The sequence below is a fragment of the Electrona antarctica genome (genome assembly GCF_951216825.1).
Source record: "Electrona antarctica genome assembly, chromosome: 23".
Classification (NCBI taxonomy): Eukaryota; Metazoa; Chordata; class Actinopteri; order Myctophiformes; family Myctophidae; genus Electrona; species Electrona antarctica.
Window position 1 is genome coordinate 17,254,604 of NC_136804.1, and position 12,214 is coordinate 17,266,817.

A 12,214-nucleotide genomic window follows, 5' to 3' on the forward strand; every position below is an offset into this window, starting at 1 on the left:
ACAGAGCCCTGTTGATCAACTTCTACCACTGTGCAGTAGAGAGTGTGCTCACGTATGGGCTACTGGTGTGGTTTACCAGCTGCACCAGGGCAGACAAGGAGGCCATCCACAGAGTGGTCAAGGCTGCAGGGAGGATCATTGGGTACCGTGTCATATGAAAGCAGGGAATCATAGCTTCAAATTGACATATTGGTTGTTCAGTTTGACCCACCAGTTTTGGAGATATGGCTTATAGAGTGATGTCTTGCAGAAAACAGCGAGTTGAGAAAACCACTTCTGTGGTCTCTAACATTACACCAAGCTACATGTTTAAGCATTTATTTCATATTTACATGTCTATTTCAGCTCTGACACTTATTTCAGACATGCTCTAGTATGTGAAGAGTCTGCCTGTGTTATTAACTTAAAAAAGAAAAAAGAAAAAAAAAGGTTTTTCTCCTCTGGTGAAAAGCTGTAATTTGCGTGATGGCAGGCTCTCAGTCAAATCTGGTCACATATCGATCCATCCGGTCCAGAACCAACAGACTGACCAACAGCCTTTACCCACAGGCTGTCAGGCTGCTGAATGAACAACCTGCCCCCCGCCCTCCCATCGCCGAGCCTCCTCTATAGTATTAAAAGGGTACTGAAAATGGACTTGGTCTTGCACTGATCTTTGGACTTTGCACTATTACATTGCACCAGCACTATTGCACTTTGGGTTATTGTACACAGTATGGTTATTTATTTGTATGCCAGTGGTGAAGCTCTAAACTGAATTTCGATGTTTCGTGCAAGCAATGGCAATAAAGATCTATCTATCTATCATGTCATGGGTTGGATACACAATTTAAGTCATCACTTTATTAAAAACTATTATTCTACAAATGATAAAAGCTATGGGGAAAGTCAACAACATGCAGGGAAGAAAGGCAATTACAATCAATAAATGATATGGGCATCTTCTGAATCTGAATGAATACACATTCAAGGCAATGCAATAAATCATGGTTTCTCAAAGTCGGTGCCGTGGCACCCTAGGGTGCCTTGACAACAGTCCAGGGGTGCCGTGGAATACTCTGATAATATTTGGAATTTATCAATATCAGTCCAGTGTATCTACTTAGAGTAGACCCTCAGTCTAGAATAGAATTAATCAAATGGATCTGCGGTTGCACTGTATATTTTCACCAAAGGTGAATATTCCCCCCAGAATAGGGATGCTGATGTTCATGTGATTAAATGTTATTTTCAAGCTGTCCAAAATGGAAAGAGATATTGTCTCAAGTTTTCCTATAGGCCTACAGACCTATTTTGTATCCTAAAGATTGACTTATTTATGTACTGTAATATATGATCTAAGGTGCTATAATTCAGAAGCGCCGTGTCTGAATCTGAATTGACAACAGATGAAAGGAGTGAATAAAGACTTCTGAGGATTAGTGAGGAACTGACCTACCCCTGCTGCAGGTCAGTTCCTCATAAATCTACCTCTTCCCACACACATAAATCAGATTAGATAATAGAGAACACTGTCTGGCCAACAATCCAAGCATCCTACACTCTCCTCCCTCCTGGCGCTCGAACTGTGGACTAACCTCTGATCTCCCAATCAGGACTGCAGATACCAATGAAACTGTTGTGGGGTGTAAAATAGTTTATAACAAATACAGTAGTATTACTAATCCCCACACTGGAAAGAAAATTCCTATTCGTCAATTCATTAATTGCAAATCGACACACGTGATCTACATGTTACTAACTTACTATGTCCTTGGGGTCTGGCATACGTAGGGCAAACTAAACGACCCCTCAAACAGAGAATATCAGAACACAAAACTGTAATCCGTACTGGAAATATGGATTATGCCATTGCAAAACATTATGCTGAAGCAAACCATGGTTCACCTTCTTCATTAACTAAAGTTCTGTGGGATTTAGAGAATCGAGATGCCCAGCAGAGGGGGTGATATTCTAAAGAGACTATAGCCCAAAGAGAAATGCAATATACACACTCAATACTATGACACCCAATGGACTGAATGATGACTATAGCTTAAAATGCTTTTTGGGTTAAGATTGGCTTTAATGCCTGGATGTGTAACTGAGATATATATTATGCCTCAAAATGCTTATTAAAATCAGTTTGTGATTGGACCTTGTTGATTGACTTGACATTTCAGCTGTAGGTGAACTCTGACCTTTTTTGAAAAACAAAAAAGACCCTCCAAACTCTTTGAATACTGATGTGTCAAATGCATATATATGCATAAAGTCAGCAGAAACTTCATCGGACGTTCTGGTATTCCATTCCCCAGCCATATATGATTGCACAAATGCACACAGTTCCTGGGAAACAAGGCAAAAGGTGCGTCAGGACAGCGTTGATTTTGTCGACTATGATGAAAAATGTTCATCTGCCTTTATCACTGAAAAAATAAAAAATAAAATAAAAAGCCATGATAACTGACTAAGACTTAAAAGGGTATCTTTGAAAAACAAAGAAGGGTCCCAGAAAACTTGCCAGAAATGTTGCTCTTTATTCAACGTTTCGGTCTATTCGACCTTCATCAGGACAGACAATGACTAAGACTAAAATACTGACAATTTCGTCAACAAGAAAACTAGACTAAAATGTTAGGGAGGGACTATAGTGCAGAAGAGATACTTTTATGTTTGGTTGGTGGTACACGATACTCGCAACTTCTTCCTCCACTGGCCAGGTGTACACAGGAAGGTGATTGTTCCTAATGCAGGTAAGAAATCCACATAAAGAATAGATTTTAAGGAGTGTGTAAATTGGTTGAAATTCCCCAAAACACATCACACAGTGACAGGTCAGTGACACGAGAGAAAACTGAGAAATTGTCAATTTGGTGCATGGTTAAGGTACATAGCCTACCTACATGTGAAAAACTCATGCTCGGAAGCTCCAATACAATATAACATTATCATAAAACATGATAACAAAGCAGTCAGGAAAACACTGTGGGGACCAAGGTCAGTTTCATGGGCAATGCCAATAGTATTATAGGTAATATTGATTTATCTTCATCTATAAGTGATAATGGATTCAGTCGTTGGGCTGATAAGGGTCTTAAAACCATAAATCAGTAATTTGACGGAACAACTTTTAAATCCTTTGCTCAACTCCAGACACAATTTAAACTCCCTTCAGGTGATTTATATAGGTATTTCCAAATAAGACATTATATCACAGATCATAGAGAGAGAGAGAGAGATGGTTAGTAAAAACCCAAACGAAATTGAGGAATACTCCATTGGTATTGCAGAAAGAAAATTCCCAACTAAAAAACATGTTTCTAATTTATATATAGCGCTGGATGATGTTTCTCAAAACACATGGTACAGTACATTAAGGATAAATGGGAATTGGAACTAAATATAATAATTGAAGACAAAACCTGGGAGGACATGTGTGAAGGATGTCACAAGGGAATAAATAGCCAGATGTGGAAGGAATTTGATTGGAAACTCAAAACTAGATATTTCAATACTCCTTTCTTCATATGTGAAAACACCATAAATAGAATTATGTTGGAGAAAATGTGGGGAAATCGGAGACCATACACACATTTTTTGGACTGTCCAATAATTTCAGGGTTCTGGAAAAATGTTAAAAAGGAAATCGAAAAATGTTTAGGGTTGAATATTCCTTCTGGTCCTGAGTTATTTCTGCTGGGAATTATACCAGAGGAGGTGCGTGGATGGAGTTACATATTCATTTTACTGATTGCTAAGAAAATGATAACAGTAAATTGGAGGGAGATAAAACCACTTACTATAACCCAATGGAAACAGAGACTAAAGCAGGTTTATATAATGGAGGAAATGACTGCAAGGTTACAATTAAAAATGGAAAGTTTCATACTTTATGGACTTCTGTGATATTGTACTTGGGTGTTTCAGTGTATGTGTAGAGGTTGTTGGGTCTGTAAAAGTGCTGTGTAGTGGTTGTTGTGTCTATAAAAATGCTTTGAAGAAGTTGCAGGTGCCCGGTTTGTAGCTGGTCGTGAGCTGGGGGGGGGGGGGGGGGGGGCGGGGGGTCCGGTGACCTCTGGCCAGTCACTTTGTGGCGGGCGGGGGTCTCCGGAACTTCTGTCTCCACGGGTTGCGAGTGAGGGCTGAATGCAGGCCGGGCCTGTGACAAATAATGTCATATGTCTGCTGTATATTGTGAGTCATGTCTCCGGCTCTTTCCTGCCTTGCCTTACACTCTATTTGAAAAATAGATGAAGTTAATGTCAAGTTGTTTTTCTGTTTACCTTTGGATTTATTTTCTTGTCTCTGTGTTTTTGTTATGTATTTTTGTTTTCTTGCATTCATATTTATGTTTGATTTCTGTTCATTCGTGGTGGCAATTGTTTTTAAAATAAAAATAAAGTTAAAAAAACAACAACTTGATAACAGACCAAAAAACACTCAATAGACAATAAACACAGGGCAAGAATATCAGTCAAGAAAGTGCATAGTGCAGAGTACAGAAAGGTATTGCACAACAGCATTTTGTGCATAAGACTTTGTTGCCTTTATTTCAATGGGACAAGCATATTCATGAACATTTCAACCAAATACAACGTAAATACACCGGAATTAGCAAAAATGCTACATTTAATCCGCAGTCCCCACACAAAACATAAAAACAATACAGACAGGCAGTAGTGAAGCACACTACCGGTACCTTATGAGACAAAGTATAAAAAGTATAAAAACAAAGTACAATGTAAAAGGTTTGTGGCAGTTCACTGTGCCATGACACTGAATTGAACTTTATATATATTATTTGATGCTTGATTCAAGTTGATTGATAATTGGTTGACTCCATTGCAGGGAGCAACTATCAGCTGTGGGGTGTGGGGAACATACCAACAGTATGAGGGTTTGTTTAGAGTTTATCATTGTGTATATAATGTGTGGAATATTATGTAACACTTTAAATGTGTGTATATGAAATGTGATGTCTCTGGACATTGAGTAACTGGGGAAATTGTGGAATCAATTTAGGGTTGGTATGGTCCGTGGGAGGGGCTTAGCCTATATAAGTAGGGAGACTTTCCACTGCTGCAGAGTTTTGAGGACCTAGGGCCAACCTACCCAGTTGCTGTGTAAATACACTGATAAAAATATGCCACCCCATTTATTTAAAAGAATCAATGAATTTAATTGAGTCAAAAAGGTACTTTTATTAAACAAGACTAGTTCTTGTATACAATACGCAATCCAGTCAATTCAATAGTCTACATTTTCCAGTAAAATCTACAAGATATGTCCAGTAAAATCGACAAGATATGTCCAGTAAAATCTACAAGATATGTCCAGTAAAAGTTACTGGATCGACAAGATATGTCCAGTAAAATCTACAAGATATGTCCAGTAAAATCTACAAGATATGTCCAGTAAAATGTACTGGATCTACAAGATATGTCCAGTAAAATTTACTGGACATATCTTGTAGATTTTACTGGACATTATCTTGTAGATTTTACTGGACATATCTTGTAGATTTTACTGGACATATCTTGTAGATTTTACTGGACATAGGACGTACCTTGTAGATTTTACTGGATATATCTTGTAGATTTTACTGGAAAATGTAGACTATTGAATTGAATGGATTATGTATTTTATACAAGAACTAGTCTTGTTTAATAAAAGTACGTTTTTGACTCAATTAAATTCATTGATTTTTTTAAATAAACTGGGGTGGAATTTTTATATATATAAAAATGCCACCCCATTTATTAAAAAAAGATCAATGAGTATTTTCAGTTTGTAATCAGAAGTTATACAACTTCTGATTACAAACTGAAAATACTCAAACAAATGTTTGTATTGTCCTATGACCACCATGTTCTTTTCTGTACAACTTCTGATTATAAACTGAAAATACTCAAACATAAAAGTTTGTCTTGTCCTACGAACACCACCAGCAAGAGTCAAATGGCATCAGGTATAAAAAAAAACAATTTATTGTTTTATTCCTCAAATTAGAACATAAGGTTATACAGTTTATTTTAAAACAAAATTATATCAGTGCATAAAAACAAAGTAAATGCAGCCACAATATGATAGCTTCGTGGGCAGTGGAACCATTGGACCCACAGTGTACTGTGGTTCTCTATGGCCCTGTGGGCAGTGGAACCCATTGGACCCACAGTGTACTGTGGTTCTATGGCCCTGTGGGCAGTGGAACCATTGGACCCACAGTGTACTGTGGTTCTCTATGGCCCTGTGGGCAGTGGACCCATTGGACCCACAGTGTACTGTGGTTCTCTATGGCCCTGTGGGCAGTGGACCCATAGTGTACTGTGGTTCTCTATGGCCCTGTGGGCAGTGGACCCAGTGTACTGTGGTTCTCTATGGCCCTGTGGGCAGTGGACCCATTGGACCCACAGTGTACTGTGGTTCTCTATGGCTCTGTTGGCAGTGCACGGAACCCATTGGACCCACAGTGTACTGTGGTTCTATATGGCTCTGTGGTTCTCTATGGTTGTGGGCAGTGGAAACCATTGGACCCACAGTGTAATGTGGTTCTCTATGGCTCTGTGGGCAGTGGACCCACAGTGTACTGTGGTTCTCTATGGCTGTGGGCAGTGGAAACCATTGGACCCACAGTGTAATATGGTTCTCTATGGCTCTGTGGGCAGTGGACCCACAGTGTACTGTGGTTCTCTATGGGACCCATTGGACCCACAGCGTTTGGCTTTTCTTAACAAAATTATCAGTGCATAACAAAAACACAAAGAAACATAATTGTATTTGTTCAAATATAGAGTCCATTAACACATCTATCAGAGGTAATGATTAGGCCATGACCTTTAGAACATACTTAACATACGTAAATAATTTGTATTAGTACCCCTGAGGGCTATAGCCTCATTGAAAACGTTAGGCCATAATGGTATCCCTGATGTTGCAAATACTTGCACCTACCTGATGGGCCTGATGTATGCATTGGGCTACTTCTAAAAACAATTAAAAGTATGTTCTAAAAGTCATTGGCCTAATGTTTTCGTGGATGATAGCCCTCATGACTGTCTAAAAAATATTTGTTTGTGTTCTAAAGGTCATTATGGCCTAGGGTGCAGTACTTAGTTCAGACTAGTCATTGGTCAGACAAACGACAACCTAGGACTAATGCCCCGTCGGAATTACTTGCGGATCCCCTGGCCGTTCTGTCGAGACCACCACCTCTGCTGTACTCGAAGATGCTCAGGACACTAGAAGAGATGGCCTCTTGGACAGCTGCATCATAGTCATCAAATACCTGGGGAAAACAGAGACAGTGAGAATATGCTAAAACAAAAAGGTGCATTTGTCTTTGCTCTCTCTCTGCAGTCTACACAGCAGTTTGTAGCAAGTGTGGTCTGGGCTAATAGAAGCCCAGTTTTGCTTTGACAGCAGCTGTAATCTCATTTGTATTGTTGTGTCCAGTGTCTCACACCTTCCTCCAACATTAATACTATGGTGAGTATACCAGTTACTAGTAGTTGTGGCACTGTGGGCAGGTGCCAAGTCTCGCTAGAAAAGCAAATCAGCATCTCCATAAAGCTCGTCAACAACACATCTCATGGTAGATGGCTGTATTGACTCTGGACTTGATAAAACACAGTGGACCGACACCAGCAGATGATATGGCATCCAAAATCATCACCGACAGTGAAAACCTCACAATCTACCAGGACATTTTAGAACATGTGCCAAAACTACTAGTATTTGGTATAGCCTGCTGACCATGATATTACTTAACTGACCAGCCAACTGACCATCCATTGATCCCACCAAGCCATCAGATAGGCTTTATAGAGGGTATGCACATGCATAAAGTAAATGGCAGATTGAGTGGCAAAGTGAGTGATGAAGTGAATTTAAAGTCGTTTAAAGCAATTTAATGCAATCAAATAGGACCTTTCTGTTTGGATGTATGTGTCAAGGCCAGAAAGTAGTTTTGTGCCACTCAGTAGGCATTCCCGCATAACTCCCGGGTATGATGATGTCACACGGATACCCTATATTGTAGATGGCAAAATCCTGTCTCATATAGAGCACCGAAGTCCTGACGTCACTGTCAGTAGAGGGCGTCAGTCCACAGGTTCATGTACTTTTTATTTGCATCACCGCGGCCTTTTCACTCATATTATGAGTGAAAAGGCCGGGTAAGGTAAGGTAAGGTAAGGTAAATTTTATTTATAAAGCGCCTTTCAAAACAAATGTCACAAGGTGCTGTACAATAAATAAAATGAAATAAAACAAGAGCAATACATAGATCATCAATAAAACAAAAACACAATGACAGAGTAATAATACAAATATATATATATAAATAAACATGCAGTAGACAATATTACAGAATAAAGTGTTTTTGAAATAAATGAGTTTTTAGCAGCTTTTTAAATGTCTCGACAGATTCTGCCCTCCTTAGGGAAAGGGGTAATTCATTCCATAGGGTAGGGGCTACAACTTCAAAAGCTCTATCGCCTTTGGTTCTCAGTCTTGTGTTGGGAATTTTGAGCAGGTCTTTACCTGAGGACCTCAGTGTTCTCACATTTAAAATGGGGAATAAAAGTTCAGTAATGTACATGGGAGACAGCCCATGGAGAGCTTTAAAAGTGATTAATAAAATTTTAAAAACAATTCTACAGTCAATTGGAAGCCAGTGTAAAGCAGCAAGTACAGGGGTGATATGAGACCTTCTAAAAGTTTTTGTTAAAAGTCTGGCAGCTGTATTCTGCACCAACTGGAGGCGATGTATTGATGAGCGACGGGGTGATGCAAATAAAAAGTTATGGATATGAAGCATCGACTGAAGGTGGAAATGTACAAATATACCCAAAGAGTAACAAAATAAGCGTTAGAAACGAGTCAAACAACCTAGAGACTACATTTCTGGGTAGGCGGGTGGCTGCATCTGCCCGTCGCACAACAGAAACTGAATGTCAATTACGTTTATTTTTATTTTATTGATATTTAATGTTTCGTGGTTAGTACGAGTCGAGTCACCACCAGCTGGACGAGGAATCTCAGGAACGCAATGTGTTGACAGCTGGGCGTGACGTATATTAGCAGCGACATTGCCTTCATATGTAGTTTCAAGGCTTTTGCGGCCACATTAATTCCATTTTCTCCAGAAACTGGCTGTATCAAATATGAATGGACATCATTAACGACGCACAGCCACTCCGCTGACAGAAAGGCCGGGGTGGTCGGTTTATTTTTCAAACAGTTCTTATATGAAGCGACCTAAAATAGCCCTATGGAGATTTCAATGCAAATAAAAAAAAATACATGAACCTGTGTGTTGGTGCCCTCTACTGAAAGTGACGTCAGACTTCGGTGCTCTATCTATAGGCTAGGTCTTTTAGCAAGAAGTTTAGAACAGAGGTAGATTTTCTTTACCTTGTAATCCTTGATCAACTCCTCCGTCTTTTCCCCCAAGGAAGACAATGAGGACTCTGGTGACAGCTTCTCTACAGGACTCAATGCTGTGGTCCTACAAACACATGAAATGACATTGTACAGTACAGACATCAGAATGCAGAAGTGCATCAAACTAACCACTACACTATTGCAAGTCTACTTTCCAGAAATTCCAATGAGAAGGAATACGTCAAACATATTTGGAGTCAAGCAAAACAAATGAGCTTGTAGATTGGCTATTTTTGGGGTTGAAGGAAGCTCAAAAGAAAATGAGAACATTGCGTGTTATGTGAAGGTCTTTACCTGTGCGACAGCTGCAACTTGCTTCTGGGGCTTGGTGCAGGTGACCACTCCAGGCTTCAGTGGACGTCAGCTGGCTGGGTGGGTGGGTGGGTCGGTCAGCCTGAAATCACAGTAAAAACAGTTAGTGAAACCTCATGACTACTGCGTGTGTGCGTGTGCGAACTAGCAGTTTTAACTGGAATGTGTGCGATTGACTCTCTACTATACTTTATTTTAAAAATCTGTTTGGAAAATAGCTGATCTACAAGCTTGTACTGTACATTGGCTATTTTAGCCAATCTAGGACCAGAGTTCAAAAGAATATGAGAACATTGTGTGTTTTGTGAAGGTCATACCTGTGTGACTTGGTGATGGTGACCACTCCAGTCCAGGCTGCAGTGGACTCCACTCCAGTCAGCTAGCTGGGTGGGTGAGTGGGTCGGTCGGTCAGCCTGAAATCACAGTAAAAACAGTTAGTGAAACCTCATGACTACAGCGTGCGTGCGTGAATGTGTGCGATTGACTCTATACTATACTTTAAATACATGTTTGGAAAATAGCTGATCTACAACCTTGTACTGAACATTGGCTATTTTAGCCAATCTAGGACCAGAGAAAAGAATATGAGAACATTGTGTGTTTTGTGAAGGGCATACCTGTGTGACTTGGTGATGGTGACCACTCCAGTCCAGGCTGCAGTGGACTCCACTCCAGTCAGCTAGCTGGGTGGGTCGGTCGGTCAGCCTGAAATCACAGTAAAAACAGTTAGTGAAACCTCATGACTACTGCGTGCGCGCGTGTGCGAACTAGCAGTTTTAACTGGAATGTGTGCGATTGACTCTCTACTATACTTTAAAAATCTGTTTGGAAAATTGCTGATCTACAAGCTTGTACTGTACATTGGCTATTTTAGCCAATCTAGGACCAGAGTTCAAAAGAATATGAGAACATTGTGTGTTTTGTGAAGGTCATACCTGTGTGACTTGGTGATGGTGACCACTCCAGTCCAGGCTGCAGTGGACTCCACTCCAGTCAGCTAGCTGGGTGGGTGGGTCGGTCAGCCTGAAATCACAGTAAAAACAGTTAGTGAAACCTCATGACTACAGCATGCGTGTGTGAATGTGTGCGATTGACTCTATACTATACTTTATTTTAAATAGATGTTTGGAGAATAGCTGATCTACAACCTTGTACTGAACATCTGCTGTATTGAAATAGCCAATGTGTAGGGTTAAATTGGTTAAACTGTGATTCTTCCTCCAATGACAAGGAATACTTCCAAGCATAGAAGTCAGTCGAGAAGACTGACATCACAGTAAAAACATAATTAAACAACTTATCAGACATCTGATAAAAACAGACATATCTTTCAATGCATGAATCACAAGCAGGTACATAAATGTAGCCAATAAGCAGTAACATTATATTTGGGGCAGGTGTGCTACACACACACACACACACACACCTGCAAAATGTGGACCCTTTTTTCCCCTGACACCGACCAGTCTATAATGCAAGATCACCAATGTCTATGTCCAATGTCCTGGGCTATGCTTAGAAACCACCACGATATTAAACCACAATATATTTGCAAGTTAAACTAGTTATAATAACTGAGAATAACATTTGGTCTGTGACTGTGGGGAAATACAATAGGCTACACGTGTGCACAATTAATAAACAATGTCGTAATATGTCCAGAGTTCTTAAGTTAACATATTTGGATTTTAACAGAAAGACAACGCCATAAATCACACAAAGTGAGTGACAGACTCAACACTTGTCAGTCACTTGGCATAGTAGCACATAGCATGCTTTGATTGATATTGATTGATTGAAATATGTATTAACAGTTTGCAGAATTACAGTACAATTCAAGCACAAACTCAATACAAAGGCTGTTAACTGCGAGTGGACGATCCAATTAAGCATTACACTTGTTTACAAGAGGGTCCACCATGTTCAATTCATCAAAAAAATGCAAGGCAGCGATGCATGCATGCAAACATGTTTCTCCAGCTGAGATTTAGTGTCTCCATCTCTCTCTGGAAGAGGTTGGCCTCACTGGCCACATTTACATGCAGACATTCATTCGGAATGAATGGATTCATTCCAGTCATCAGAATAAAAATGCTCATGTGAACACCTCAATTGGAATAGAATATCCCATTCCGAATGAATTTTCATTCCGGTCTGGAGGGGTGGTATATACCGTTTGAATCGGTATAGATCACCATATAAACACTTTATTCCGAATGCTACTGGGAGTTTGGAATACATGTATTATTTTACACATGTCTGCCCTTAGTAGACTATAGTGCTTTATGCCCATGTCCATGCAGGGATGGCCATTTGGAGACATTTTATGTGCGCAGAAATGCGCTATTTTACCCATTAGAAAAATACAAATACACCAATTTTTTTCCCCATAATAAAATGCGCTATTTACGTAAAAACCCATCGGCGAATTACAGTGCCATTGCCAATTGCAGTGTATGGGTGTATGGATGCTGTG